Here is a 23,465-nt window from a genome sequence, read left to right on the forward strand (position 1 = left end):
TTTTCAGTATATTCAAAAGGTTGTGGCCGGGTGTGGTGGCTCATGCCTATAATCCCAGCACTTTGGGAGCCCGAGGCGGGCAGATCACGAGGTCAGGAGATCAAGACCATCCTGGCCAACATGGTGAAACCCTGTCTCTACTAAAATACAAAAAATTAGCCGGGCGTGGTGGTGCGCCCCTGTAATCCCAGCTACTTCGGAGGCTGAGGCAGGAGAATTGCTTGAACCCAGGAGGCAGAGATTGCAGTGAGCTGAGATTACGCCTGGCAACAGAGCAAGACTCCGACTCAAAAGGAAAAAAAAAAAAAGGTTGTGCAACTATCCCCACTATCTATCTAATTTTAGAATATCTTCATCACCTCAAGTAGAAACCCCATACACGTTGGCAGTCATTTCCCATTCTCTCTTAACTCCCAGAGCCTGGCAACCATTAATCTACTTTATGTCTCTATAGATTTGCCTGTTCTAGGTGTTTCATATAAATGGAGTCATGCAATATGTAGACTTTTGTGTCTGGCTTATTTCACCTAGCATGTTTTCAAGGTTCATCCATGTTGTAGCATGTATCAGCACTTCATTCCTTTTTATGGCTGAATAATATTCCTTTGTATGGATACTCTGCATTTTTTTTTTTTTTTAAACATTTAAAAACTTTTTTATAGACAAGGTCTCACTATGTTGCTCAGGCTGGTCTTGAATTCCTGAGCTCAAGTGATCTGTCCACCTCAGCTTCCCAAAGTGCTAGGATTGCAGGCATGAGCCACTACGCCCAGCCTGGATGCTCTGCATATGATCTACCCATTCATCATCAGTTGATGAACAATTGGGTTGTTTCCACTTTTCAGGCATTATGAAGAATACTGCTACAAACATTCATGCATTTTGCAGAGACAGGGTCTCACTATGTTGCCTAGGCTGGTCTTGAACTCCTGGCCTCAAATGATCCTCCTGCTTTGGCCTCCCAGAGTGCTGAAATTACAGGTATGAGCCCACATACAAGTTTTTGTGTGAACATATATTTTTATGTTTTTAATTTTCTTGGGTATATACCTAGGAATGGATCTCCTGGAATTTTTCTTTTTCTTTCTTTCTTTTTTGTTTTTTTTTTTTTGAGACAGAGTCTCTCTCTGTTGTCCAGGCTGAAGTACAGTGGCATGATCTTGGCTCACTGCAACCTCCGCTTCCCAAGTTCAAGTGATTCTCCTGTCTCAGCCTCCTGAGGAGCTGGGATTACAGGTGTGCACCACCATGCCCAGCTAATTTTTGTATTTTCAGTAGAGATGGGGTTTCTCCATGTTGGCCAGGCTAATCTCGAACTCCTGACCTCAAGTGATCCACCTGCCTTGGCTTCCCAAAGTGCTAGGATTACAGGCGTGAGTCACTGGTCTATCGCCCACACTGGAGTGCAGTGGCATGCTCACAGCTCACTGCAGCCTCAACTTTCTATGTTCAAGCGATCCTCCCACCTGAGCCTCCCTAGTAGCTGGGACTACAGGTGTACACAGGACTGGCTAATTTCTTGTAGAGCTGGAGTTTCACCATGTTGCCCAGGCTGGTCTTGAACTCCTGAGCTCAAGCAATCTGCCCGCCTTGGCCTCCCAACACTTTGGGATTACAGGCATCAGTCACTGTGCTTGGCCAATGTTCACCCTTACTTTCTGTGCTTACTTCTGGCATGGGTTGGCTGACTACAATTTGAACAGACCCAACTTTCTGTCTCTTTCACCGAAGGCATTTTTTCTGGCTCCTAGATGTTGCTGACCTCCAGGATCCAGTCTTGGCCCTTCACTAGTCTTGCTACACTGCTTCTTGGAAACTCATCTACTCTCAAGTAACTTAATATAATCTTTATGCCAAAGACAGATCCACATCTTTAGTTCTAACTTCTTTAAGTTTCAGTTCCACATTTTCTACTTCCTTGCAGGACAGTTGTAATTTGATATTTCATTACCATCTCAAACTTTGTATAACTAAGGCATAAATTTCTCCCTAAATCAGACTTCTCTGGGTTTTTTTAAAAAATTAACAGTGGTACCATTCTCCAGGTCACACAACATTAAAAAATGTGTTTTCCTGCCCAGGCGTGGTGGTTCCACGCCTGTAATCCCAGCACTTTGGGAGGCCAAGGCAGGTGGATCACCAGGTCAAGAGTTCGAGACCAGCCTGACCAACATGGTGAAACCCCATCTCTACTAAAAATACAAAAATTAGCTGGGCGTGGTGGTGCGTGCCTGTAATCCCAGCTACTCAGGAGGCTGAGGCAAGAGAATTGCTTGAACCCAGGAGGCGGAGGTTGCAGTGAATCGAGATCATCCCACTGTACTCCAGCCTGGGCAACAGAGCCAGACTCCATCTCAAAAAAAAAAAAAAAAAAAGTATTTTCCTTCTTCATATTGGTTCTCTGTATCTAGCCATGAAATAACTCTTAGGGATCTCACCCTTAAATCCTTGCAATGGCCTCCTACCTGATCTCTGCCTGCACCAAGTCTTCCCAGCAGTCTGGGGTCATATTCCTTCAGCTCCTGCTCAGAACCCATCAATAGCTCCCAGCTGACTACTCAAGAGTCAGCAATCCTGTCTGTTCTACCTTCAAAATAAATCCGAAATCTGATCACTTCTCTCCACCTCTACTGCTTCCCCTGGTCCGAGTTGCCACTATCTCTGGATTATTATCATTATTAATGCCATTATTATATTCAATGTATTATCATTATATAGTTGCCTCCTGATCAATCTCACCCTTTCTGCCTTTGCCTCCCTTCAGTCTAGCCTTAATGAAGCATCTAGAGGGTTCTATTCCACTTAAGTCAGCAGGTCACTCCTCTGCTCAAAGCCCTTTCAAGGCCTCCATTCTCACTCAGATCAAAAGCCTGAGTGCAGCCAGCACCCGCAGTTCTGTCCCTCTGCCCAGGCCCCACTGTCCTCTGACTCACCTCTCAATCTGGCCTCCACCCTTCTGCTCCAGCCCCAAAGCCCTCCCTTCCTGGAATTTAGGCAGGTCCAGCCTTGGTGGCTTCACATGATAAATTCCTTGCCTGGAAGGCTCTTTCCACAGATAAGCTCAAGTCCTTCCTACACCTCAGGTCCTTTGCAAAATGTCACCATAAGTCCTCACTGATAACAGTGAGGACTTCCCTAACTATCTTATGTAGAACTGTATACAACACTACCCCTCCCCACCCTGTAGCCCTCCCCCATCACACACTTCTTGTTCTTCTTTCTTGCTTTTTCTATTTTTCCTCTCAGTACTTACTACCTTTTGACATACCATATATTTTACTTTTCAGTCTTTTAAAGCAGGGATTGTCATCTACTTTAGTCCCTACCATACCCCAGTGCTGAGTACAGTTCCTGGTACACGATATTTCTCAAAAAGTATTAGCTGAATGGCCGAAGGAATGAGTGAACAAGTGCTCTGTACTCTAGGCAGTCAATACAGTATTTATTAAGCACCCACTATGTGGTAGCATTGCATTAGGCATTAGGGAGAATATGGTAGAATTTTAAGAGGTGCTTTCTGTTCTTAAGGAGCAAAATCAAACGATGATGTTCTATGCTAAGTGCTAACTGTATGGAATAGCCAATGTTGCAGAGGTTAAAGAGAAATCAATCTCGACCATAGTAGTCAGGAGGAGTAGTTCTTGAACAGAGGAGATGACGGCATTCCAAGGGAGGATAATGTAGTAAAGACACAGAGGTAGGAAAGAGCATGGGGCATTCACTCCAAGAGACTGGACTAATTTCAAGAGGGGAAAATACTGTAACAAAATGGATGGGAAAGTGAAAAACCAAGCAGAGTCTGAAACTGATAAATGGGAAAAAAAAAAAAATCAATTGACCAGGTGTAGGATAAGGAAAAGGACAAATTAAAGATGTTTATGCCACTGATATAATGGCTTCATGTCTTCAAACCTTTTTGCTGGCACAGCTCCTAGAAGAATTTTGAAAAACTATATATCCTCCTTTCACATTTTAAAGTTGCCATCTAAACCTTGGTTTTTATTTCTTTATTTTTTTATTTTCTTGAGACAGTATCTCACTCTGTTGCACAGGCAGTACAGCAGCACAATCACAGCTCACGGCAGTTTCAACTTCCTGGATTCAAGTGATCCTCCTGCCTTAGCCTCCCAAGTAGCTAGGACTACAGGTATGTGCCACCATGCCCCCAAAACGACAGCAAATTGTGTGTGTGTGTGTGTGTGTGTGTGTTTTTCAAGACACAGTTTCACTCTGTTGCCCAGGCTGGAGTGCAGTGGTGCAATCTTGGCTCACTGCACTCTGCCTCCCAGGTTCAAGTGATTCTCCTGCCTCAGCCTCCCAAGTAGATGGGATTACAACTGTGTGTCACCACGCATGGCTGATTTTTTTTTTTTTTTTTTTTTTGAGACGGAGTTTCGCTCTTGCTGCCCAGGCTGGAGTGCAATGGCGTGATCTCAGCTCACCACAACCTCTGCCTCCTGGATTCAAGCAATTCGCCTGCCTTAGCCTCCCGAGTAGCTGGGATTACAGGCATGTGCCACCATGCCTGGCTAATTTTGTATTTTTAGTAGAGACAGGGTTTCACCGTGTTGGTCAGGCTGGTCTCGAACTCCTGACCGCAGGTGATCCTCCTGCCTCGGCTTCCCAAAGTGCTGGGATTACAGGCAAGAGCCACCGTGCCTGGCCACATGGCTCATTTTTGTATTTTTAGTAGAATAGGGTTTCACCATGTTGGCCAGGCTGGTCTTGAACTCCTGACCTCAAGTGATCCACCTGCCTCAGCCTCCTAAAGTGCTGGGCATGAGCACCGTGCCTAGTCAGTGTGTGTGTTTTGAGGCAGGGTCTTGCTCTGTCACACAGGCTGGAGTGCAATGGTGCAGTCACGGCTCACTGCAGTCTTGACCTCCTGGGTTCAAGTGATCTTCCCATCTCAGACCTCTGAGTAGCTGAGACCACAGGAGCGTGCCAGCATGTCCAGATAATTTTTAAATTTTTTGTAGAGATAGCGTCTTGCTATATTGCCCAGGCTGATCTTGAACTCCTGGGCTCAAGCAATCCTCCCGCCTCAGCCTGGAAAAGTGTTGGGATTACAGGTGTGAGCTGCTGTGTTTGGCTGTGTGTGTGCTTTTTAATGTCTATTGAAGGTGTGTTTTAAGTGCTTATGGCAGATGTCTGCCATGCAATCTAAATGGCAAACCAATCAGCTGGATCAGTCTTACTGACAACACACCTGGCCTGTCCCTCAACTTTTCTATTCTTTCACCAAAATGGAAGTTCCTTATGTTAGAGAGCTTCCAGAGAAAAGGAAGACAAAGAAAAATAGGAAGGAGGGTTAAGCTTTGCCTGACACTGTCTACTTAAGTGATGGGTAACTGATTAGGCTCAGTGCTTAGAACTTCGTATGAGATACAAAATCTCATTACTGACACACTCTGCCAGCTGGAAGAGCACTTGTAGATCATGGACATTGAGGTGGGGATATAGCCACCTTTGATCCTTTCTGTTCACTAGATTAAGCCTTGTTGCTAGTAAGGGCAGGAGCCAACATACCTTCCACACTCCAGCAATCCTGTACACCTTGGGCTGAGTCATATGCTAAACAGTTATCCATGAATACGGATTCTTAGAACTGAAGAATCACCTGCTCCAAACCCTTCATTAGGTAGATAAGAAACTAAGGCCGGAAGGGGATAACTGGCATGCCCAAGGTTAACAGAGCAGAGCTCAAATTAGAATCCACATCACCTGATTTCCATTCTACTGCTCTTGCCACATGCCTTGGCACTTGGCAGTGACCTGGGAGTGAATCACTAATAACCAGCTGTGTGCTCTTTTAAAGTTACAGCTCTATTATTCTTTGATTTCCAGATAACAATCTATGCTCCAGCACCTGTTTATAGACATAAGCATGCCCATTTTTATCTTTGCTTATCTTCCTATTGAAAAATATTCTAGAAGTTCATTTTAATGCTAAATTTAGGTGTACTTTCTTTGTTAATCTAATTCTCGGGCACTCCGTCCCCTTCAGCAGTTCATTTCTGAAAGTTATCTCCACCTGAATAGCTCAAGCATTTTGACAGCTGTGATACAGGACTCATGGAAACTGGGACAAGTGATCAAAAATGTCTGGTGGAGGAACAATAGAGGGGACATTTTAAAGGCAAGCTATTGGATGGTTGTTACTTGTGAGAAAGAAAGAAAAAGGGTTAGGTTAAGAAATGTTAGTTTTACTCTCTCAACCCAACCAAACAACCTAAACTTGACCTGTCCCAAAGGCCTTTAATTTCTCCATTTAAGCTGAGTGCTCTTAATAAGCAAGACTTCTCATGTATAGTGCTAGTGATTGATGTTATACACACCTGTTGGCTGACTGGTGAAACCTGCTGCAAAAACTAAAAATTATTCTATAAAAATGTATAGACAGAAAGCATGTTAAAGCTAAAAGAGGCCGTTGACTCATTTCTTTGTTTTAGTAGAGCAGGTGCAACAGATTGACTTTGAGGTACTTTAAGACATCTAAATGGCTTTACTAGCAAAGATAAAAATCACACTCCAGGTGCCTGTACTCAGGGCATTTTATCGCATTCTAATTCTTTGTAAATTAGTAAATCCCCTGGTGGCAACTTCTAGCCAGATTATCTGGGCTTTGGAATCAGAATGATCTAGTTTAAAATTTAGCTCTGCAGCTTGGGCAAATTACTTACATTCTTTTTTTTTTTTTTGAGACAGAGTCTCGCTCTGTTCCTCAGGCTGGAGTGCAGTGACGCAGTCTTGGCTCACTGAAACCTCTGCCTCTCAGGTTCAAGCGATTCTCCTGCCTCGGCCTCCCAAGTAGCTGGGACTACAGGCGTGTACCACCATGCCTGGCTAATTTTTGTACTTTTGGTAGAGACAGGGTTTCACCATGTTGGCCAGGCTGGTCTTGAACTCCTGACCTCGGGTGATCCGCCCGCCTCAGTCTCCTAAAGTGCTGGGATTATAGGTGTGAGCCACCGTGCCCAGTCTACTTACATTCATTAAACCTCAATTTCTTCATCTGTGAAATAGGGAAAATACCAGCCATCTTGCAGGGCTGCTGTGCAGCTTAAAAGTGAAACTATTTGGCCAGGTGCGGTAGCTCATGCCTGTAAACCCAGCACTTTGGGAGGCCGAGGCAGGCGGATCACGAAGTCAGGAGATTGAAACCATCCTGGCTAACACAGTGAAACCCCGTCTCTACTAAAAATACACACACACACACACACAAAAAAAAAAAAAAAAAAAAGGCCGGGCATGGTGGCAGGTGCCTGTAGTCCCAGCTACTCGGGAGGCTGACGCAGGAGAATGGCGTGAACCCAGGAGGCGGAGCTTGCAGTGAGCTGAGATCGTGCCGCTGCACTTCAGCCTGGGCGACAGAGTGGGACTCCATCTCAAAAACAAAAAGCGAAAATATTTGCAAAAGCAGCATGCATGTACTTCCTTCAGGCCACTTAAAATACTTATGCATGTCTAAATATTTTATATAAGCATACCTACACCTAACTTCTTAAAAACTGAGTATTCTTTTAATGGATTTTAAGATATAAAATCTCAGGTTCAGAAATTTGAGCCACCTAGGGGTGAGAAATTTTAGCCTTTGCCCGCTTAAAACTGACTTAACTAAATTCAATCTATAGAAAGTAAAAAATAAAGGTCTGTAAATGTACCCAGTACTCCCAGGAAGAAGCATATTTGCCATGAAGCTAAAAAAGCTTCGGTTTCACTCCCCTTCCAAGGCTCTGGGTGGGGTGGGGGCGGGAGCTAGCAACGTGCTCACATGGTCATATATTTTTGTAAAACTTATAGAAGATATTTTTGTATTCTTTTTCTTAAAGAAGGTATCCAAGATTGTATAAGCTTCAGATCCCAGAAATCCTAGATTTTAAAAAAATAATCAACCATCACCCCAACAAAATTAGGCATATGCCTGAAAACTCTGCTTCTCCTGCCAGAATTCTGCGGACAGGGGCTGCATCCAAGGTGTTCCTAATAATAGGCAGAGTCCCCACATTAGTTCCGGTGGGGCTTTTGGGAAGGGTTGTTTGGTGCAGTGTTGGTGTTGGTAGGATCCTGGCTGTGAGGCTGAGGCAGGCCCGAGGAGGGCTGGGGCTGACAGGTAGGCAGAGTCAGCTGGGATGTGAGGTGCAAGGGGTGGTACTTCCGAAACAAACTTTGAAGAGGAGAAGAGGCAGCAAGACTGCGAGTCTGGACTTTGTGATACATTGTCACCCCTAGTTTAGTGTGCCTGGCTAGGGAGTGTGCGTGGCTAAGGAGAATCACGCAGCATAGAACCCCTCCTTCCTTTTTCACTAACATTTTTCTGTATAGTGGTTGAAACCCAGTGTTCAAGAGACTGCATGACATTGGAAAAGAAGGGGAGGAGAAAAAGAGCCCATATGAGGCAAGAAGAGAATGCAGCCAGAATTGGGGCAGGCAGGGAAAGGAAGGGAGTGAGATGTGGGAGTCGGGGGGAGTTGAGGTAACCTGCATTTTATATGCTAAAGCTATGTATTTTAGATGCAGGGGCAACTGTGCAGGGGCAACTGTTTTGGTCCAGGAGTGGAAAGGATTGTAGAAGCAATCTAGCACAGCTGTTTCTCACTTGGGACAACTGAAGCCCCTCAGAGGCACAGACGGAGGAGTGGGGAGCGGCCAGGCCAGGCCAGGACTCAGCCCCCAGCTCTTCTCAGGCTGTCTGATTCCTTCTGATCTTTCTCTCCTGCCCTCTCTGTTATTGTTTCCTCCTGTTCTTACCCTTATATACACTTGAAGTTTTATCCCCATTTTTTATGCTTATGGGATTGTATACTTTCTGGTTCTCTCTCAAATAAGTCCAACCAGTATGTGGTAACCCGTCTCCTCCCACTTCATTTGTGGCACTGGTTTGCAGTGGACAAAAGGTCCTCGACTCCTCTTCTAACCTAATCTGGACTGGGTTGTCCAAAGGTTGCCCTGCCACACTGCCAAGTGACTAATTTTCTCTCTAACCCCTCCAAACACTTATCATGATAATTTCTCTTGTCTTTAGAGTTGCCAAATCTAACCTCTGTGACTACAAACGTGGTGAGACTTTTTCTCAGGAGTTTCAGCAAATGAAACAATAAACTCTTTTTTACCCTGCTAAGATTCTAAAGATAACCATGAGAATACTCCTAATTGTCCTTATAAATTTGAATAAGTGTGGTTGTTGGGTTCTCTCACCCTTTCTATAGCCCTTCAAAAGAAAATACAAGTTTGAATTCTATAAAAATATTTTTCTGGCTGGGCACAGTGGCTCACGCCTGTAATCTCAACACTTTGGGAGGCGGAGGCTGGTGGATCACAAGGTCAGGAATTCGAGACCAGCCTGGCCAACATGGTGAAACCCCGTCTCTACTAAAAATACAAAAGTTAGCCGGGCGTGGTGGCAGGTGCCTGTAATCCCAGCTGCTCAGGAGGCTGAGGCAGGAGAATCACTTGAAACCGGAAGGCAGAGGTTGCAGTGAGCCGAGATCGTGCCATTGCACTCCAGCCTGGACAAAAGAGTGAAACTCCGTCTCAAAAAAAAAAAAAGAAAAAACAAATTTTCTAATATTTGTGGAATGCACTGTCTTATATACCAACATATATTTGTAGCATTTTTTTCCTTCAGAGTATGAAGAAATAAGTAAAAATGGGCAAAGCATAAATGACAAATAATGGATTTTGTTAAGTCCTACGTGTCACTTTAAGAACTTGAAACTGGCTCAAATAAAAACCATTTTATTTGGTTATTAAAATTAGACTTAAAAACTTTAAGATTTTAAGTTATCTTAAAATATCTTATCCTACAAGATTTTAGAGGCAATGTAGTACAAAAAGCTCTTCCTTCTCTCTGAAGAATTTATTGAGTGCTTTGGGAGTAGGGTGGGTTTTTTTTTTTTTTTAACATGTTTGATTCAATTAAGCAAAAATATTGTTTCATGTCCCACTGAACTGAATACATTCTACTATCCATTGGTTCTCAATGTTCACTTATTTATTTTATTTTAGTAGAGACTGGGTCTCACTGTGTTGTCCAGGTTGCCTTTTCAATTTTTATGTCTACTACAGTGTGCTAAATACAAATGAGTTTCACAAGCCATTTTTCCCACTTCTGTACATTGCACTGGTCTCAACCTGTATCATGCATAAGAATTACCTAGGATGTTGCCGGGCGCGGTGGCTCAAGCCTGTAATCCCAGCACTTTGGGAGGCCGAGGCGGGCGGATCACAAGGTCAGGAGATCGAGACCACAGTGAAACCCCGTCTCTACTAAAAATACAAAAAAAATTAGCCGGGCGCGGTGGCGGGCGCCTGTAGTCCCAGCTACTCAGGAGGCTGAGGCAGGAGAATGGCGGGAACCCAGGAGGCGGAGCTTGCAGTGAGCCGAGATCGCGCCACTGCACTCCAGCCTGGGCAACAGCGTGAGACTCCGTCTCAAAAAAAAAAAAAAAAAAAGAATTACCTAGGATGCTTATTAAAAATGCAGATTCCCAATTCCTGAAGGGAGGTCATGCCTTGGCATCTGACTTAGAGAATCAGTGCTGTACAGAAAGTATGAGACTGGTTCATATCAAAGAATATTGTCAAACTCTACACTATATTTGTTAACATACAGAAAACCCATTTTATGGCTAAAAATAATCATTTTACTACTACTAAGCTTCATTATTAGTAGATGGAGTTTGTTTTAAAGGGTCATTTTTCACAAAGAAAAATTTGTTTTGTCTTTTAACACTTCAGGACTGTTACTTCATAGGTTATTCGGGACAGAGAACAATAGTGGGCTACTCTCAAACGTGCTCTGGAGTTTCAGACTAGCAGCTGACATTTTCGGGGACCTTTCTTTAAGCTTGACATTGTAAACACTTTGTATGTATTAACTCACTTAATCCTCAAAACAACCTTGATGAGTGGGTATCCTTATCTTACAGAAGAGGAAGCTGAAGCACAGACAGGGTTAGTGACTTACCTAAGGTCACAATGCTGGAAGGTGGCCGAGCTGGAATTTGAACCCAGACAGCGTGTGGGTTCCGAGTGTTTTTGTTTTTGACTACTCTGCTATATGACCTCTCTAGTTTTCAGTATTCATATTAGCACCTCAGCCTACCCTAGATGGCTACGAATCCCATACATACCTGTATACACACATACCCAGGGTCCTTCATGAAATCTGAAACTTCGGGTGTTCAATTTGACTTTTTTTTTTTTTTTTTTTTTTGAGACGGAGTCTCGCTCTGCCGCCCAGGCTGGAGTGCAGTGGCCGGATCTCAGCTCACTGCAAGCTCCGCCTCCCGGGTTTACGCCATTCTCCTGCCTCAGCCTCCCGAGTAGCTGGGACTACAGGCGCCCGCCACCTCGCCCGGCTAGTTTTTTTTTTTGTATTTTTTAGTAGAGACGGGGTTTCACCGTGTTAGCCAGGATGGTCTCGATCTCCTGACCTCGTGATCCGCCCGTCTCGGCCTCCCAAAGTGCTGGGATTACAGGCTTGAGCCACCGCGCCCGGCCTCAATTTGACTTTATAGAACCTTCTACCTCTCCTGGCTGATAGAATCTCTTACTCATTTCACAAATTAAACTTCCTGTAACACTACGTTAAACATGTCACCCCTGCTCAAAATACTCTGGTGGCTTCCCATCTACAAGATGAACGCCAGCTTCTTTAGCTTGCCATTCAAAGTCCTTCACAATCTGTCTTTCCAGTCTTACCGTTTCTTCTATCCCTACTTGCACCCAAAACATTTTTTTTCTTTGATCATGCAGAGTCCTTCTTTTTTTTAAGTGTACAATTCAGTGGATTTTAGTATATTCAGTGTTATGCAACCATTTCCACTATCTAACGCCAGAATATTTTCATCTCTGCTATCTAATGCCAGAACATTAGAAACCGTGTACCGCATAGCGGTCATTCCCAATTCACCCTTCCTCTTATCCCCTAGCAACCACCAATCTATTTTCTGTCTTTATGAATTAGCTTATTCTGGGTATTTCATATAAATGGAATCAGACAATATGTGGCCATTTGTGTCTGGCTTGTTTCATGTAGTGAGTTCTCAAGGTTCATCTGTGTCGCAGCATGTTGTCAGGATTTCATTGTTTTCTTATGGCTGAATTAACATTCCATTGTATGCATATAACATTTTGTTTACTCATTCAATTTGTCCCAACTGGTGGACAGCTTGGTTGTTTCCACTTTTGGCTGTTATGATAAAGCTATGAACATTTGCGTACAAGTTTTTGCGTGAATGTATGCTTTCAGTTCCCTTGGGTATAACCCTAGGAATGGAATTGCTGCGTCATACGGTAGCTGTGAACTTTTTGAGGAACTGCCAAACGATTTTCCACAAGTGGCTGCACCATTTTACATTCCCACCAGCAATGCATGAGGGTTCCAATTTCTCCGTATCTTCACCAACACCTGTGTGTGCTTTTTTGATTATTGCCATCCTAGTAGGTATGAAGTGATATTTTACTGTGGTTTTGATTTGCATTTCCCTAATGACTAAAGATATTGAACAGCTTTTCACGAGCTTATTGGCCATGTATATGTCTTTTTTAGAGAACTGTCTATTCATATCCATTCTGTAAATTGGGTTAGCTTTTTATTGTTGAGTTCTAAGAGTTCTTTAAACATATGAATACTAGACTCATGATTTACAAATATTTTCTATTCTGTGGGATAGCTTTTTACCTTTTTGATAGTATCCGTTGATGCACAAAAGCTTTTAATTTTGATGAAGTCCAATTTATCACTGATCATACCAGCTGGAAATCTACTTTTTTCTACATCAGCATCTCAATATTACTTGATGATTTGGGGAGAATTTTTGAAATATAAAAATAATACACATAAAATTTTGATATAAAACAAGAGGGCCAAGACTTGAAGAAATCTGGAGCTTCTGGTGAGACGATGACCTGGGTCCCAATGATTACTATTAGGATCTTAATGTACTTAGTGGAAAGGCTGAGAGGCGCTGGCCTATGGAAGGCACTCCTACAGTGAACCTAAACTGATGTTGGTCAGTTTACTTGGGAAGGTGACCATATGTGTTTTTTGTTTATTTGTTTTCTCCCAGGCTATAGTACAGTGGCATGATCGTGGCTCCCTGCACCTTCTGTCTTCCAGGTTCAAGCAACTCTCCTGCCTCAGCCTCCTGAGTAGCTGGGATTACAGGTGTGTGCTACCACGCCCAGTTAGTTTTTGTATTTTTAGTAGAGACGGGGTTTCACCATGTTGCCCAGGGTGGTCTCCAACTCCTGACCTCAAATGATTTGCCCACCTTGGCCTCCCAAAGTGTTGGGATTACAGGCGTGAGCCATGGTGCCTGGCCGACAGTATACATTTTAAAAATAAATGTATGCTATCTAGGAGTTCCCATGTTTTGCTATTATTTCCTATTCTTTCAGAACACCAATGGTCAATGAAGAATTAAAAGTGAAGTCAGATTATCCTTTAGCTAAAGAATGGGGGTTTCTAGTAGTATGGTTCAGTATTTTTGGTCAGGGCCCCATATGTTTGTACTCCAACTTTAATCAATCTTTTCCACTTCTGTCTGAGGGATATGCTGAGGAACTTTATGGGTACTATTTCAGTTGGCCTCTGCTGGCTTATAAACAGGAGTTGATATTTAGGGACAGTAATCCAGAGTAGTGTCCAAGTCCATCTTAATTTAGAATTGCTACCACAGCAGAAATTGGAAACCTTGAGAGTTATAAGCCATTTACCACATCTACATGGATGCCACTTCTCCTTAAAGCATATACAAATATATAGAGATCAGAACTTTAACCTTCTGGGATCTAATATCTTCCTAAGATTTGCATACAGTATGTACACATGGATCTGCTATGATAGCAAATTCTTTTTTTTTGAGACGGAGTTTTTGCTCTTGTTGCCCAGGTTGGAGTGCAATGGTGCGATCTCGGCTCACTGCAACCTCTACCTCCCGGGTTCAAGTGATTCTCCTGCCTCAGCCTCCCAAGTTGCTGGGATTACAGGCACCCGCCACCATGCCCGGCTAATCTTTTGGATTTTTTTTTTAGTAGAGACGGGGTTTTGCCATGTTGGCCAGGCTGGTCTCAAACTCCTGACCTCAGGTGATCCACCCACTTCGGCCTTCCAAAGTGCTGGGATTACAGGTATAAGCCACCGTGCCTGGCCAGCAAATTCTTAATTGCCTGTAAAATTACCATCTCACTATATATTATTTTAGGTAGCAGATATAACCATGTACAGTTTTCTTTTTTTTTTTTTTTTTTGAGATGGAGTCTCGCTCTGCCGCCCAGGCTGGAGTGCAGTGGCCGGATCTCAGCTCACTGCAAGCTCCGCCTCCCGGGTTCACGCCATTCTCCTGCCTCAGCCTCCAGAGTAGCTGGGACTACAGGCGCCCGCCACCGCGCCCGGCTAGTTTTTTTTTTTTTGTATTTTTTAGTAGAGACGGGGTTTCACCATGTTAGCCAGGATGGTCTCGATCTCCTGACCTCGTGATCCGCCCATCTCGGCCTCCCAAAGTGCTGGGATTACAGGCTTGAGCCACCGCGCCCGGCCCAGTTTTCTTATAAAAATGCCATAGCAACATGAATACTCAGTACTGAAAAGCATCTTTAATTGACAAAAGCTTTTTTTTTTTTTTTTTTTTTTTTGAGACGGAGTCTTGCTCTGTCCCCCAGGCTGGAATGCAATGGTGCAATCTTGGCTCACTGCAACCTTCGCCTCCCAGGTTCAAGCGATTCTCCTGCCTCAACCTCCTGAGTAGCTGGGATTACAGGTGTGTGCCCACCATGCCTGGCTAACTTTTGTATTTTTAGTAGAGACGGGGTTTCACCATGTTGGTCAGGCCAGTCTCGAATTTCTGACCTCAGGTGATCTGCCCACCTCAGCCTCCCAAAGTGCTGGGATTATAGCCATGAGCCACCGTGCCCAGCCATGACAAAAGCTTTTTATTTATTTATTTATTTATTTATTTTTTTTTGAGACGGAGTCTCACTCTGTCGCCCAGGCTGGAGTGCAGTGGCCGGATCTCAGCTCACTGCAAGCTCCGCCTCCCGGGTTCACGCCATTCTCCTGCCTCAGCCTCCCGAGTAGCTGGGACTACAGGCGCCCGCCACCTCGCCCGGCTAGTTTTTTGTACTTTTTAGTAGAGACGGGGTTTCACCGTGTTAGCCAGGTTGGTCTCGATCTCCCGACCTCGTGATCCGCCCATCTCGGCCTCCCAAAGTGCTGGGATTACAGGCTTGAGCCACCGCGCCCGGCCAAAAGCTTTTTATTTTTAATTTAATCTCAGCCTATGGTTAAAGTGAAGCATTTAAATAGCCTACTTGATGACTTCATGTAAGCCAAGAACAAAACTTGGGTCTGATAATCTTCTACCTAGTCTCTGACAAATTGTCGCTACAATTATAATGCAGTGCCATTTCTATGAGAAGCCTCTATTACTAACAATTATTATACACTTGGTGTATAATAATACAGAATACCTCATTCAAGATGTCCAGAGCTTCACGTATCTCACTCTCCTCAAAGCTTCTGCTTGAAAAGGGAGGAACTTACAGAACCAGTCCATTTGAGGCCAAAAGGAAATTCTTTCCCAGAAACTAATTACTTATCCTTTTTTTAGTGTGTTACTCTCCACACCCCCTTCCTGTTTTGAAAGCAGGGAGAAATAATGATATATACAATATCTTTTCAACTATACAAATTATAGACAGGCTTTAAAGGTCTCTAGGAAGCTATTACTGTTTCACCATAAGAACTCCAAGTGGGCCCTAAATCTCCTGGTCCTTAACTTCAGCAACTGCTAGGAAAATGTCAATATACACACACTCCTACCTTAAAAACTCTGCTCGAGAAGAAGGATAGTTTGCTTTGATATTAGACCAGCTTTCCGTGGCAGCTGCAACGAGGGCACCTAATTTTTGTTAGATCTACAAGTCACAATTTATCACTTATATTAAGAAATGTAAGGAGATCAATCAGGAGACTGCTATATTGCTCAAGGTGGCTGATGCAACACAAAAAAGATGGAGCTATTATTCCAATAACCTTATTAAAAACTCCCCGCTGGGTGTGATGGCTCACACCTGTAATCCCAGCACTTTCGGAGGCCGATCACCTGATGTCAGGAGTTCGAGACTAGCCTGGCCAATGTGGTGAAACCCCATCTCTACTAAAAATACAAAAATTAGCCAGGTGTGGTGGTGCATGTCTGTAATCCCAGCTACTCTGGAGGCTGAGGCAGGAGAATTGCTTGAACCCTGGAGGCAGAGTTGCACCTCCATACTGCAACGCAGTGAGATTGCACCACTGTACTCCAGCCTGGGCTACAAAGTGAGACTCCCTCTCAAAAAAAAAAAACAAAAAACAAAACCTCCTCTGTATCTAACCTTCTCATCAAAAGTGTGAAACAGATGGTGTATGTAATGATCATGATAATCAACATAATAATAATGTGAAGATAGTAACAACAACATCTCGTTATTCTTCAAATAACATCCAGAGCAGGAACTCTGGAGTCAGGCAGAACTGTGACTTTAAGCAAGTTACTCAATCTTTGTAGGCCCAACTTTCCTATCTGTCAGGCCTACAAATGGGAAAAACTAAATCATAAGGAATCTAAGAGTTTTGTTTATTCCAAAGAGTACTGGATATAATGACCTTTCTTTTTTTTTCTGTCGCCCACGCTGGAGTGCAATGGCGCAATCTCGGCTCACAACAACCTCTGCCTCCTGGGTTCCAGTGATTCTCCTGTCTCAGCTTCCCAGGTAGCTGGGATTACAGACGTGTGCCACCATGCCCAGCTAATTTTTGTATTTTTAGTAGAAATGGGTTTCACCACGTTGGCCAGGCTAGTCTCGAACTCCTGACCTCAGGTGATCTGCCTGCCTCAGCCTCCCAAAGTGCTGAGATTACAGGCGTGAGCCACTGCGCCCAGCCAATGACACTTCAAAAAGGTAATATCAGGACATTAAGTACTACAAGATAGGCACCGGAAGAAATATACTAAATTAGTAATCCTCAAACTCTAGAGTAATAAGTATAACCTGGCTTGCTGAAACAGATTACTGGGCCTTGTCCTCTGAGTTTCTCAATTAGTAGTTTTGGAGTAGACCAAAGAATTTGCATTTCTAACAGGCTCCCATGAGATACAGACGCTGTTGGTCACAAGACCATACTTTGTGTCTCCTTGGAAAGGGAGAAAATAAATATTTATTGACAGGGAAGGGAAGAACAATTATTTAAGGCATGGTTAAGTGTTTACATAGTTTATCTTATTTAGTCCTCCCAACATCCCAGTGAGCAACAGTTCTCAAACTTTTCCAGATCAAAGGAGAATGAACACATCAAAAAAGAGTATGCCTAAGCAGTCTTCCAGAAATAGAAAATTTCTCTGATGACTGTATTACTTTAAAAATTCATACACATTTTGTATTCTGTTTCAAAATACTGCTGCTAGTTATGAATGAAATATAAATCTAAGAATTATTTATTAGATACATTGCTTAACTCTTAATTGCAATTCTTTAGTAAAATTGGCCTGTGGCAATATGAAGAAATGGGTAGTTGAAGTTTAGTAATGAGCTTATGGTGACACAGCTAGAACATATTTATTTGATCTAGCATTTGAACCCAGGCCAGAAGGTCTCTAAAGGCAATGCACACATTACGACCTTACTTTGTCATTGACCCCCACCTACCTAAAAGGCCTATCATGTTTTTCTCTACTGCTCTTTCATGATCTTCTATTGTTCTAGCTACAGAGGACTACTTGCTGGTCCTCAGATTTTTCTCAAAAATTTTTTTTCTTTTTCCTTAGATTCTGGGACAGACAGGATCTTACTCTTCCTGACCTCCAGATTACTCTTTGCAGCTCGGAAACTCCTCCTCTTTCATCTCTACCTGACTAGAATCTTACCATCCCCTTTAAGGCCCAGCTAAAATGCCACTTTCTTTTAGGAGACCAAATACCTTTATTGACTGACTGACTGACTGAGACAAGGCCTTAGTCCTGTTGCCCAGGCTGGTGCAGTGGTGCGATCATGGCTCACTGCAGCCTTGACTTCTGGGGCTCCGGTGCATCCTCTCACCTCAGTCTCCTGAGTAGCTAGGACTACAGACACATGCTACCATGCCCAGCTAATGCAAATATTTTTAAAAGGCGACTGAACTGGACGCCTCATATGAGCTCCCATGGCTGCCCAGACATGCTTTCATGTCAGTGATTATGTAATTTTTTTTGTAAATTAGCTTATGCAAATAATCTCGTGGACCCTAACTTATACATGCTTCTGCAAATAAACATGTTTAACAATAAAGTTATATTGGAATTCAAAACATAATGTTTTATGAAATGTAAGACATTGGAGTATAAATAAAAAGTGGTTGGAAAAAATATATATATTTATTTTTAGAGATGAGGTCTTCTTCTGTCATCTAGGTTGGAACGCAGTGACATCATCATAGCTCACTGCAGTCTCAAATTCCTGGGCTCAAATGATCCTCCCACCTTGGTCTCCTGAGTAGCTGGGACTATAGGTGCATGCCATCATGCCTGGATAATTAAAAAAATTTTACTTATTTATTTATTCATTTATTTATTTTTGAAGCAGAATCTTGCTCTGTTGCCCACACTGGAGTGTAGAGGTATGATCTTGGCTCAAGGCAGCCTCAACGTCCTGAGTTGAGGGGAGGACCCCAGGCTCCAGTGATCCTTCCACCTCAGCCTCCCAAGCAGCAGGGACTACAGGCACATGCCACCAAGCCCAGTTAATTCTGTTCACTTTTTGTAGAGATGAGGTATCACTATGTTGCCCAGGCTGGTCTTGAACTCCTGGACTCAAGTGATCCTCTTGCTTTGGCCTCCCAAAGTGCTGAGGTTACAGGCATGAGCCACCATGCCTGACCTGGAAAATTGTATGTAAAAGAAATTCTTGGCCAGGGGCAGTGGTTTATGCCTGTAATCTCAGCACTTTGGGAGGCTGATGCGGGTGGATTGATTGAGCTCGAGTTAGAGAGCATCCTGGGCAACATGGTGAAACCCTGTTTCTACAAAAAATACACACACACAAAAAATTTAGCCGGGCATGGTGGCTCACGCCTGTAGTTCCAGCTACTTAGGAGGCTGAGGCTAAAGAATTGCTTGATCTGGGAAGCAGAGGTTGCAATGAGCTGAGACTGCACCACTGCACTCCAGCCTGAGTGACAGAGTGAGACCCTGTCTCAAAAAAAAAAAAAAAAAAGGCTGGGCACGGTGGCTCAAGCCTGTAATCCCAGCACTTTGGGAGGCCGAGACGGGCGGATCACGAGGTCAGGAGATCGAGACCATCCTGGCTAACACAGTGAAACCCCGTCTCTACTAAAAAATACAAAAAACTAGCCGGGCGAGGTGGCAGGCGCCTGTAGTCCCAGCTACTCGGGAGGCTGAGGCAGGAGAATGGTGTGAACCCGGGAGACGGAGCTTGCAGTGAGCCGAGATCCGGCCACTGCACTCCAGCCTGGGCGACAGAGCGAGACTCCGTCTCCAGAAAAAAAAAAAAAAATCCCAAACAGGAAGGTTTAGATTATGATGAAATTTGTGGCTATGAACTAGAATAAAGTCTAAAAATGTAGGAGTAATATACCTAGACTTTTAAAACTGGAAGGGTCCTTGAAAGTCATTTAGGACAATCTCCCTATTTTACAGTAGTAGAATTTTTGGACCCTGCTTTGTGTTATGGTCAGAAGTCTCTTTGTTTCATTAATGCTGCTTAATTTTCATCTAGCTTACCTTTGGTCTCTTTATATTGTGATTCCAGTGCTACCTGAAGAAAGCTTTTTGCACTGAATAATGGATTTTTTTCTGAAGGGCCAGACCTGACTTTGGTCCAAAGGGAACTAAACTGCAGGACTTCCTTTGATTTTAAAGGTCGCTAACTTTAGTGATGCTAATTCTGAACCTCTGAGGAATGAATTCTTACCCCCAGTTGCAATTTTTGATCAGTCTAACAGCCAAGCCACCATCATGGCGAAGACTAGGGAACACTCACACTAAGCAGGGTGGCCATCTGCTCCATTTGGCCAGCTCTAGCTTGGGACGCTGAGAGGTGGCTCATATGCTGACTGCATCTCGGTTTAACCACTGAGAGTGAAAAGAGAAAAGGACACCAAGGGCATTTATCTTTTCTACCCCCGCATGCTCCTCCCAATCTCAGTGGTAAAGAGCAGGAACTTGAGTCAGGCAGAACTGAGTGTGACTTTAAGCAAGTTACTCAATCTTTATACGGCTGACTTTCCTGTCTGTACCAGGAGATCTTAACAGTACTATAATTACTTCACGGGTAACTGGTAGGTTTAGGTGGGGAACTGCCTGTTGACCACTGAGGACAATGTCTGGCACGCAGAAAATCCTTAATAAATGCCAGCTATTACTATTATCAAGGGGTAGCAATATTAACATACCCAATCAACATGAATAAGATCCTCTTCTCTGTATAAGCTTTTCCGTGGCATTTCATTCCCTCCCTGAGTCAGTTATGATACCAATACTGTCTCCTAAAACTCTGTCTTTAGCCCATCCAGCTACTCAGGCAGGAGGATGGAGTCTTTTTAAAATTACAACTTTATCCTCCAACTAATAAGTTGCCAAGTCATTCATTCACACATTCACCTATTCGACAAGCATTTATCGAGCCTTTTCTACAAGCCAAGTACTGTGTTAAACTCTGGGTACACTGTGGTAAACAAAACTTCCATGGTTTCTGCCCTCATCTACAAATACATAATTACAAAGTGTGATATATACTTGGAAGGAAATTCCAGTCAGTATGAGAAAGTGTAACAGGGGACATAATTTAACATGAGAGTCAGGGAAGAACTCTCAGAGGAAGATGAAAAGGAGTTTGTCAGGTGACTGAAGGGCACTCCAGGCAGCAGGTGAGCGTGTGCAAAGGCTCTGAGGTAGGGAAGGCTTCATGCCTTTCCTGAGGAACTGAACAAAGGTCATGTGGCTAAAAGGTGGTCAGCTTGCTTGGGACGAGGCAGGGGCTTACCAGCCAGGTATGGAAGCCCCTGAAGGGTTCTGAGCAGGAGAGGCACAGGATCGGATCTCTCTGGCTGCTTTTGGAGAGTGGACTGAGGGGGCAAGAACAGAGTTAGAGACCAGTCAGGAGGCTACTCGGGTGGTGCTGGTGACAGATGGCTGGTGGCTGTGGTGATGGAGAATAGATGAATCTGAGACACAATCTAAAGGTTGTATTGATAGGACTGGGTGACTGGGATGCGGGGAGTGAAGAAAGGCAACAAAGCTGATTCTTGGGTTTCAGGCATGAGCAGCTGTGGGGATGACAGTGTCTACAGAATCTGCCTTTCAAAAGGTTCTGGTATTCCTAGAATATGTCACAGGAGATCCCTACTTTCTCCTCTCAGCGCAGTCAGCCTGCCTCCAAGCCATTATAACTTCCTCTCTAGATCACTTCCTTCTCCTTAGTTTGCCTACTACTTGTCTATGCTGACTTCAAAACACCCCAGGCTGTATTATCTTTTTAAATACAGCTCCAGTCATATTATTCCCCATTCAAAAATCTCCAGCGTTCCCTATCACTTATGTGAGTACAAACTCTTTACCTTGGCTTTAAAGGCTCTTTAACCTACAGTTCCAACCTGATTTTCCATCACTTCTCTAAAGTCCTGTTTTAATCTAACTAGGCTACTTGTTCCTTGGCTGTGTTGCCACATTCACACCTCAGTGCTTCTGCTCATGCTATTCCTTAAGTCTTACTGTCTCATTATGCTGAAACCTTACTCATCTTTCAATGAAATGTTCCATCTTTAAATCTCATAAAGCTCTGTACCTCTCTTATGGCACTTAAAATTTATTGGGGTCATTAGTGTACTTATGCCCATTTCTTGTACCCTAACAGACCATAATACCTTTCAGTGCAGGGCTCCATGACTCATACTACACCCACAGCTCTTGCCCTTGCAAGGTTAAGAATACTGCTTTACCGTAGTAGGTGCATGTTACTAAATGTATTTGAATAATTCATGGTATCAGTTACATTAAGGAGTGATGAGATCCAAGTTGTTGAAGGGGAGATGTTTTCTGGTAGTATTTGCCAGCACCAGGGCTCATGGCAAAATTCCTCTTCAGGATCCTTCCATCAAACTCCTTGCAATCATACACACAACACAAACATAAACACACTCCATTTATAGTCTTCTGACTGCTCAAAATACTCCAGTGCAGCAGTCCACGTAAACTTACTTTTTCTTTGAAGTATTGAATATTAAAAATTGGAGCCTCGGCTGGGCGTGGTGGCTCACACTGATAATTCCAGCACTTTGGGAGGCAGGTGGATCACGAGGTCAGGAGATTGAGACCATCCTAGCCAACATGGTGAAACTCCGCCTCTTCTAAAAATACAAAAATTAGCCGGGTGTGGTGGCGTGTGCATGTAGTCCCAGCTACTTGTGAGGCTGAGGCAGGAGAATCACTTGAACCTGGGAGGCAGAGACTGCAGTGAGCCGAGATCACGCCACTGCACTCCAGTGTGGGTGACAGAGCGAGACTCCGTCTCAAAAAAAAAAAAAACTGCAGGCCTCTAACTCAATATTTTTCAAACTGTTATAACTCATTAATAAGCCATGAAATCAACTTAGTGAGTTATGATTAAGGGAAAGTATTCTTTCCTGAAACCTGTTTCAAATACGTGTATACATATACATGTCTGTGTGTTCTGGGTCACAATGCAAAACATATTTCTTACGATGGGTCTTAGTCAAAAAGGTTTGAAAGCTAGTGCTTTAATGCTCTGCATTTCACCCCAAGATCAGCACACAGAACTGACGTAACAAAAGAAAGATGTTAGGAAAATAGTAATTAGACTAGCTGATTAAAACGTATATTTTAAAATATGAATGATATAGCTAACTCTTCCCTTGGGGTATTTGCATTTAGGGAGGTGTTTTTAACCTGAATTCATCTAATCAGGAAAGTGAACGGGAAATCATTTTGAACTACAGGCTTCTTGGTGCCTCCAGCAAGGATTTCCTCCAGTAGCCCAGTTCCCTGGGAGAGCTGGGTTCAAGAACCAGGAACTCCACTGCTGAAAGTCTACTGGTTTCTAGGTTACAATACACAGAAGTGGTAATAACCTTTTGTAAGGGAAACATATTTACAACGAAAATGCACTCCTACCACGCACACAGCAAGCTTAATCAATTTATATTTACATATATGTATTTAACCTATGCCTACTAGGAATACAATCCTACCTGTCCACATGAATGAGCTATACCTGATAGGAGGCAAGCTGAAGCCCCAAGTTGAGCTAAAAATGAGAAATACTATGAGTTACTGAAGGCAACAGTGTATGTGAGACAGGAAGGGAGGGTGTGGGAAATGGTAGAATGAGCAAGGGGGCTCCAGAGTGTGGTAGATGCATTACACCAAGTGCTTATTACTTTGAGGATTGGTGGTAATGAGAGAAGA

At 43.5% G+C, this 23,465-nt stretch overlaps 2 protein-coding genes and 4 long non-coding RNA genes across 6 annotated transcripts in view; 1 reads left to right on the forward strand and 5 right to left on the reverse strand.

The window, feature by feature from the left end:
- Positions 1-2,378, reverse strand: part of LOC144332761 (uncharacterized) — a 2,843-nt gene extending 465 nt beyond the window's left edge. Inside the window, exons 1-2 of the long non-coding RNA XR_013400825.1 lie at positions 2,114-2,378; positions 142-1,604 (exon numbers count right to left, since the gene is read on the reverse strand). This is a non-coding gene — a long non-coding RNA (uncharacterized LOC144332761). The remainder of the gene's footprint in view (positions 1-141; positions 1,605-2,113) is intronic.
- EMG1 (EMG1 N1-specific pseudouridine methyltransferase) overlaps positions 1-4,209 on the forward strand; it is a 25,949-nt gene extending 21,740 nt beyond the window's left edge. Inside the window, exon 8 of the transcript XR_013400629.1 lies at positions 4,033-4,209. The gene's annotated coding sequence lies outside the window, so the exon portion shown is untranslated. The remainder of the gene's footprint in view (positions 1-4,032) is intronic.
- Positions 1-23,465, reverse strand: part of LPCAT3 (lysophosphatidylcholine acyltransferase 3) — a 42,329-nt gene that overhangs the window by 15,861 nt on the left and 3,003 nt on the right. The gene's annotated exons all lie outside the window — the stretch shown is intronic.
- On the reverse strand, positions 3,999-6,935 carry LOC144332762 (uncharacterized). Its single transcript, XR_013400827.1, has 2 exons — positions 4,655-6,935; positions 3,999-4,337 (listed from the first exon to the last, which is right to left on the reverse strand). It is a non-coding gene; the product is annotated as an uncharacterized LOC144332762 (long non-coding RNA).
- On the reverse strand, positions 9,935-11,344 carry LOC144332758 (uncharacterized). The gene is made up of 2 exons (XR_013400822.1): positions 10,463-11,344; positions 9,935-10,156 (listed from the first exon to the last, which is right to left on the reverse strand). It is a non-coding gene; the product is annotated as an uncharacterized LOC144332758 (long non-coding RNA).
- On the reverse strand, positions 18,587-19,236 carry LOC144332759 (uncharacterized). The gene is made up of 2 exons (XR_013400823.1): positions 19,036-19,236; positions 18,587-18,799 (listed from the first exon to the last, which is right to left on the reverse strand). It is a non-coding gene; the product is annotated as an uncharacterized LOC144332759 (long non-coding RNA).

This window comes from Macaca mulatta, chromosome 11 (assembly GCF_049350105.2).
Source record: "Macaca mulatta isolate MMU2019108-1 chromosome 11, T2T-MMU8v2.0, whole genome shotgun sequence".
Classification (NCBI taxonomy): domain Eukaryota; kingdom Metazoa; phylum Chordata; class Mammalia; order Primates; family Cercopithecidae; genus Macaca; species Macaca mulatta.